This window comes from Typopeltis vanoorti, chromosome 9, assembly GCF_054136105.1.
Source record: "Typopeltis vanoorti isolate ZY-2024b chromosome 9, IOZ_Tvanoo_1.0, whole genome shotgun sequence".
NCBI lineage: Eukaryota > Metazoa > Arthropoda > Arachnida > Uropygi > Thelyphonidae > Typopeltis > Typopeltis vanoorti.
Genome location: NC_143557.1, coordinates 127,148,522 through 127,156,107, shown reverse-complemented (window position 1 = coordinate 127,156,107; position 7,586 = coordinate 127,148,522).

Sequence of the window (7,586 nt, the reverse complement as noted above, 5' to 3'; positions counted from 1 at the left end):
ACGAAAATACACGAATCTAATGTCATGAAATGCATACTTAATCCCTCACTAGGAGAGTTCAACTCAGTCCTAACGGGCGGTCGAGGAACGGGGAGAACCCCCACACGAATATTTAAACATCTACTCGTATAAATAACAACTAATCGAAAAAGATTTCACCAACTAAAACTGAGATACATGAAATATCAACGATTTAGATTTTTTATGCGCACCAAACCTGCCAAAGATGAAAAACTATCGAATATTTTAATACGTTTAGTGAGCTAAGATCTAGTATTGAACCTTTTGCACATCACCCACAAGTGAGTAAGAGTTGAGTGATAGGAGAATTCTATTCTAGAGATAAACATGCCATTTTTTTTTCTAAGCCTCCAATAAGTTGAATGAAATTCAGTTATTCAACCAAAGCTTTCTTCAGAAATATAATATAATTTCAAATTTAAATTATAAAATAAAATTGCAATCTTAAAATATCATACTACAATATATAAATCTCAAAATGATTCTATGATTAATTCTAAATCTATTTAAAATTATTAACACATGATATTATTTTTTTTTAATTTATTTTTCAACACATTTAATTAAATACCTACGTGAAAGTATTAAAACATATTAGAATTAATATCCTTGGAGGGCAATGCATAGCAACGCTGTAGCCAATGAAGTCCTAACTGAGGCTCGGCTATTGCTGTTACCCTCCTTCCATGATCAGAGCTTTAATAGCTCAATAATACCTTATCCCTACACTGTCCGATACAGATAACGGGGAAGATGAAAAGCATTCTTGATTCGCCCCTTTAAGCCAGTCCTCATAAGGATAAAATATAATATATAATATAACATAATATAATACAAATTGGAGTGTGAATATTGACGAGTTACCCTTGGAAGTAATGTATAGTAATGCTGAAGCCAATGAAGTTCTAACTGAGGCTCGGCTATTGCTCTTACCCTCCTGCCATGATCAGAGCTTTAATAGCTCAATAACACCTTATCCCTACACTGTCCGATACAGATAACGGGGAAGATGAAAAGCATTCTTGATTCGCCCCTTTAAGCCAGTCCTCATAAGGATAAAATATAATATATAATATAACATAATATAATACAAATTGGAGTGTGAATATTGACGAGTTACCCTTGGAAGTAATGTATAGTAATGCTGAAGCCAATGAAGTTCTAACTGAGGCTCGGCTATTGCTCTTACCCTCCTGCCATGATCAGAGCTTTAATAGCTCAATAACACCTTATCCCTACACTCTCCTCTACAGATAACGGGGAAGATGAAAAGCATTCTTGATTGGCCCCTTTAAGCCAGTCCTCATAAGGAATATAATAAAAATTGGGGAATCCAGATTAATCGACCGTGAGATGCGGTGATTAATACCTTTCGAGGGTAATGGATGGCAATGTTGTATCCAATGAAGTTCTAACTGAGGCTTCGCTATTGCTGTTAACCCTCCTGTCATGATCAGAGCTTTAATAGCTCAATAACACCTTATCCCTACACTGTCCTCTACAGATAATGGGGAAGATGAAAAGCATTCTTGCTTCGCCCCTTTAAGCCAGTCCTTATAAGGACTATATAATACAAATGGGGGGTGGGAGGAATGGTAATCGACCGTGTGATGCGGTTGTTAATAGCCTTGGTGGGTAATGGATGGCAATGCTGAAGCCAATGAAGTTCTAACTGAGGCTCGGCTATTGCTCTTACCCTCCTGCCATGATCAGAGCTTTAATAGCTCAATAACACCTTATCCCTACACTGTCCGATACAGATAACGGGGAAGATGAAAAGCATTCTTGATTCGCCCCTTTAAGCCAGTCCTCATAAGGATAAAATATAATATATAATATAACATAATATAATACAAATTGGAGTGTGAATATTGACGAGTTACCCTTGGAAGTAATGTATAGTAATGCTGAAGCCAATGAAGTTCTAACTGAGGCTCGGCTATTGCTCTTACCCTCCTGCCATGATCAGAGCTTTAATAGCTCAATAACACCTTATCCCTACACTCTCCTCTACAGATAACGGGGAAGATGAAAAGCATTCTTGATTGGCCCCTTTATGCCAGTCCTCATAAGGAATATAATAAAAATTGGGGAATCCAGATTAATCGACCGTGAGATGCGGTGATTAATACCTTTCGAGGGTAATGGATGGCAATGTTGTATCCAATGAAGTTCTAACTGAGGCTTCGCTATTGCTGTTAACCCTCCTGTCATGATCAGAGCTTTAATAGCTCAATAACACCTTATCCCTACACTGTCCTCTACAGATAATGGGGAAGATGAAAAGCATTCTTGCTTCGCCCCTTTAAGCCAGTCCTTATAAGGACTATATAATACAAATGGGGGGTGGGAGGAATGGTAATCGACCGTGTGATGCGGTTGTTAATAGCCTTGGTGGGTAATGGATGGCAATGCTGAAGCCAATGAAGTTCTAACTGAGGCTCGGCTATTGCTCTTACCCTCCTGCCATGATCAGAGCTTTAATAGCTCAATAACACCTTATCCCTACACTGTCCGATACAGATAACGGGGAAGATGAAAAGCATTCTTGATTCGCCCCTTTAAGCCAGTCCTCATAAGGATAAAATATAATATATAATATAACATAATATAATACAAATTGGAGTGTGAATATTGACGAGTTACCCTTGGAAGTAATGTATAGTAATGCTGAAGCCAATGAAGTTCTAACTGAGGCTCGGCTATTGCTCTTACCCTCCTGCCATGATCAGAGCTTTAATAGCTCAATAACACCTTATCCCTACACTCTCCTCTACAGATAACGGGGAAGATGAAAAGCATTCTTGATTGGCCCCTTTAAGCCAGTCCTCATAAGGAATATAATAAAAATTGGGGAATCCAGATTAATCGACCGTGAGATGCGGTGATTAATACCTTTCGAGGGTAATGGATGGCAATGTTGTATCCAATGAAGTTCTAACTGAGGCTTCGCTATTGCTGTTAACCCTCCTGTCATGATCAGAGCTTTAATAGCTCAATAACACCTTATCCCTACACTGTCCTCTACAGATAATGGGGAAGATGAAAAGCATTCTTGCTTCGCCCCTTTAAGCCAGTCCTTATAAGGACTATATAATACAAATGGGGGGTGGGAGGAATGGTAATCGACCGTGTGATGCGGTTGTTAATAGCCTTGGTGGGTAATGGATGGCAATGCTGAAGCCAATGAAGTTCTAACTGAGGCTCGGCTATTGCTCTTACCCTCCTGCCATGATCAGAGCTTTAATAGCTCAATAACACCTTATCCCTACACTGTCCTCTACAGATAACGGGGAAGATGAAAAGCATTCTTGATTGGCCCCTTTAAGCCAGTCCTTATAAGGGCTATGTATAATAAAAATTGGTTATGCAATTTTTTATTAGATTAGATTTTTTAGATTTAATTAGAATTAAATTGATTACACAATTTTCAATAATGTCAATTAATGCAACGCGAGAATAATCTTCAATTAAACCAACCAGCAGCACACCACAATCATATGATAGACTGGTCACGTTATTCCTACAAATTTTTTAATCGTTATATTTTTAGATTAATTTTTTTAATTTATTATTTTCTATACTTTTCATTTATTTATGTTTCTGTCTTGCTATTTAATCTTTTAATTTCCATATCTTCACATTATTTCTAATCTAATAATATTTTCGGCGCTATTATAAAATTCACTAAATATAGTTAAATCGAACTACATTTTTCATATCTAACTTTTGAATAAACAGATTTTTTTCCCTCAAAATTTTTGATAGTATGTAATATTTTCTATTACATATATCGATAAATATCCTTTTTTTTTATAACTTTGCCGGAAATGGAATGTTTTGAAATTTTCTAAAATGTTATTATAATTAATAACATAGTACTACCTAATATGGCTTAGAGTTAGGTCACCTGAGATGCGTTTGCGGTATGCTGAGGCACGAAAAGCTGCTGCTAAGGCAGTAAAGATAGCAAAGGAGAAGGCTTGGGAATCCTTTGGAGAAAGATTAGATTCATCCTATACAAATGCAAACAAAGTATTCTGGCAGACCATCTGCCGCCTTCGAGGGAGGAAATCGTGCATAGCAAGGATAATTAAGGCCTCTGATGGCGCACTTTTAACAACCGAGAAGGATATCCTCCACTGATGGAGGGAATACTTTGAGAGCCTTCTTAACCCGGGTGGCCCAGCAGTTGTGGACATCCAAGAGGTGCAGATCGGGGCAATGACTAGTCTCACAGCAGAAGAGGTCCATTTAACAATAAAATCGCTAAAATATGGCAATCTGGCGATGATGAAATTCGGCCCGAAATGCTAAAAGCCTTAAATCGAGACGGTGTTCTCTGGCTGACTCGAGTGTGTCAGGCTGCTTGGATATCTGGGCGAGCACCAAAGCAATGGCAGACAGGCATAATAATACCTGTCTTTAAGAAGGGAGACCAGAAGGATTGTAGTAACTATCGTCGCATCTCTCTGCTCAGCCTGCCTGGGAAAGTGTATGCTAAGTGCTTGGAAAGACGGTGCAGGAGCATAGTTGAGTCAAAGTTCCAGGAAGAACAATGTGGCTTTCGTCCTGGTAGAAGCACGACTGACCAAATCTTCACTTTAAGGCAAGTCTTTGAGAAATCTTGGGAATATGCCAAGAATGTCTACACATGTTTTGTGGACTTGGAGAAAGCATATGACCGGGTTCCTCGGGATAAGCTTTGGCAAGTAGTACAGGAGTATGGAGTGGATGGTCAACTATTAGCTGCCATCAAGTCCCTGTATGAATGCCCAGAGTTTTGTGTCAGGGTAAACAGCACAAAGTCTGAGCCTTTCACAGTCTCCGTTGGCCTCCGCCAAGGGTGTGTTCTGTCACCCCTCCTTTTCATAATATTTATGGACTGGATTGATAGGCACAGCCGAGGCAGTGAGTGTGTCAGAATTGGAAAATGTAGCATTGGACGTCTGCTTTTTGCAGATGACCTAGTTCTGCTTAGCTCTTCCACAGATGACCTCCAGCAGACCCTGGATAGGTTTTTTTGTGCAGACGCCGGAATGAAGATCAGTGTGGCCAAAACTGAAACATTTGTGGTCTCAAGACAACTATCCTTGTGCACTCTAAATGTAAGTGCAGTCCCAATGAGACAGGTGGAGAAGTTTAAATACTTTGGGTCCATATTCACGAATGATGGAAAATGGGACGTAGAACTAGATACTCGAATTGGCTTAGCAAGCTCGATATTGCGGGCGCTTGGCCGTTCGGTAGTACTGAAGCGGGAGTTAAGCCAGAAGGCAAAGCTGGCTGTCTTCAATACAGTCTATGTCCTCATCCTTACCTATGGTCATGACAGTTGGATAATGACCGAAAGAATGCGGACACGAATCCAAGCGGCTGAAATGAGGTTCCTTCGAGGGTTGCTGGGCTGACAAAACTCGATAGAGTCAGAAGCTCTGCAATTCGGGAAACCCTCAATACTCAACCGCTGCTTCTCCGTGTTGAGAGATCACAGTTACGCTGGTATGGGCACCTGGTCAGAATGCCAGAAGAGAGGCTCCCTCAGCAGGCCCTCTTTGCCAAGCCAGAGGGTGGGAGGCCACGTGGAAGGCCAAGGACTCGCTGGATAGATTATATCCAAAACTTTGGGTGGACACGTTTGGGAATCCCACCAGAACACCTGAGCTTGGTGGCTGAGGATCGTGACCATTGAAAGTTCCTCTTGCAGCTTTTGCCCCCACAACCCAATTAGGAAAGGTGGGCCTTGAAGATGTATGTATGTATGTATAACATAATATTATATATATTATTATATATATAATAATATATATAATAACATATAAAAATAACAAGTAATCGATATTTTTCATATTATTTTTAATATATAATTGCATTATATATTTAAAATAATATGAAAAATATTATATATTTAAAAAAAAAGGAAAAAAGTCAATATTACTAGTTTTTTCTTTACTAATTTTATAATTAACAAAACTATTAAAGAACACCTTTTTGTAAATTGCATACTGAAATTAGTATCGATATCGATTACTTGTTATTTTTATCATCTTGAGAGAAGAGTCCTTTTTAGGACTTCCAGGGTAACAAATGGCAATGCTGTAGCCAATGAAGTTTTAACTGAGGCTCGGCTATTGCCGTTACCCAGCCATGACTAGAGCTTTTTAGCTAAATAACACTCCATCCACACAGATTTTCTTCATTCAGATGACGGGATAAAGAGTCAAGGACTCAGTCCATCGCCCAGTTCTTATAAGAACTATAAGAACTTATTTTTATCATCTTTTTGTTTAGTTTGATGTTATGATATTACACAGATCGTCGGGCATTGTTAGTGATATATACACAGAATTCAATTGCAATTAAAATATTTCAAAAACGTTTAACAGAAATAGTGGACATAACTGTTCATAATTTTTAAAAATATTTCTTCTATATTTGCAAAGTGGCTGAATAATGTTGTCTTTGTAGGTAGTCGTTCTGTTAGGCATCATAAGCTTAGGAATGTCAGAACAAATTCTTCGTCAGCAAGGGCACCATATACCTTTGTACGGAGCAATTGGAGGTCAACTTCAACACGAAGGACAAGGTAATCTGAGAGGATTGGGACAACTTAGAGGATATGGCCTTCAAGGAGGATATGGTCATCAAGGAGGGTATGGCCATCCTTTAGGTTACATTCATCAGACAGTCCACCCTCATCATCTACATTATTCTCAAGGACATCATGGATTTCATCAGCCTTATTATTATAATCAGCATCATCCTCATCATGGATATGGACAACAAGGTCATCATCGTGGTTATGGTTTTCAAGGATAAAATATAATTGATGATTCAGCGCTGCAAGAAAAAAAAAGTAAATATAAATCCACTTTTTTTAAGTGACTCCCACCGATTATTATTATTATTATTATTATTATTATTATTATTATTTGTAAATGTATAGCATTTTCGTCCCGTGTGTGGGCGAAGAATTTTTCTATTTTTAATAATTTTATTTATTTATTTATATATTTTTTTACATAGCCACGAGTCCCTGTTCGTAAGATTGGGGGGGGGGGGGGCTGTTACAATAAAGAATGAAAATCACTAGTTAAGACAATGACCTGTCTAAGTTCTCTTAGTTGATACAACAAAGACAAACAGATGTAGCGAATGACTTTGACTGCATAGAAAATAAGCGGAAATGTCATTCTAGATGAGAAGTTAATGACCATGATAATTCAAGTCGATTTAAAGCATTCTGTGCATCCGATATTGAGATAATGCAGCATGTTTTATTTTATTGTTAGGATACATTCAATTTGTTACTTAAAAAAAAAAACAGAATCTTTGAAATGTCACAGGAGTTTATTTTAATTTTGTTCTTTTTTCTTCCCCTGAAACAATCTGATTTGACATTTAAATTACTCTTTCTTGGTAATTACTCTGCAAATTATTATTATGTAATTTAGTTCCGGGTTGCCTTATAATCCTAAAATGAACAGGAAACTACTTCTAAAGGACTTTATCTACTTAAAAAGACGCGATTTCTTTTACTGTATTGCAAACAATAAATATCCTAT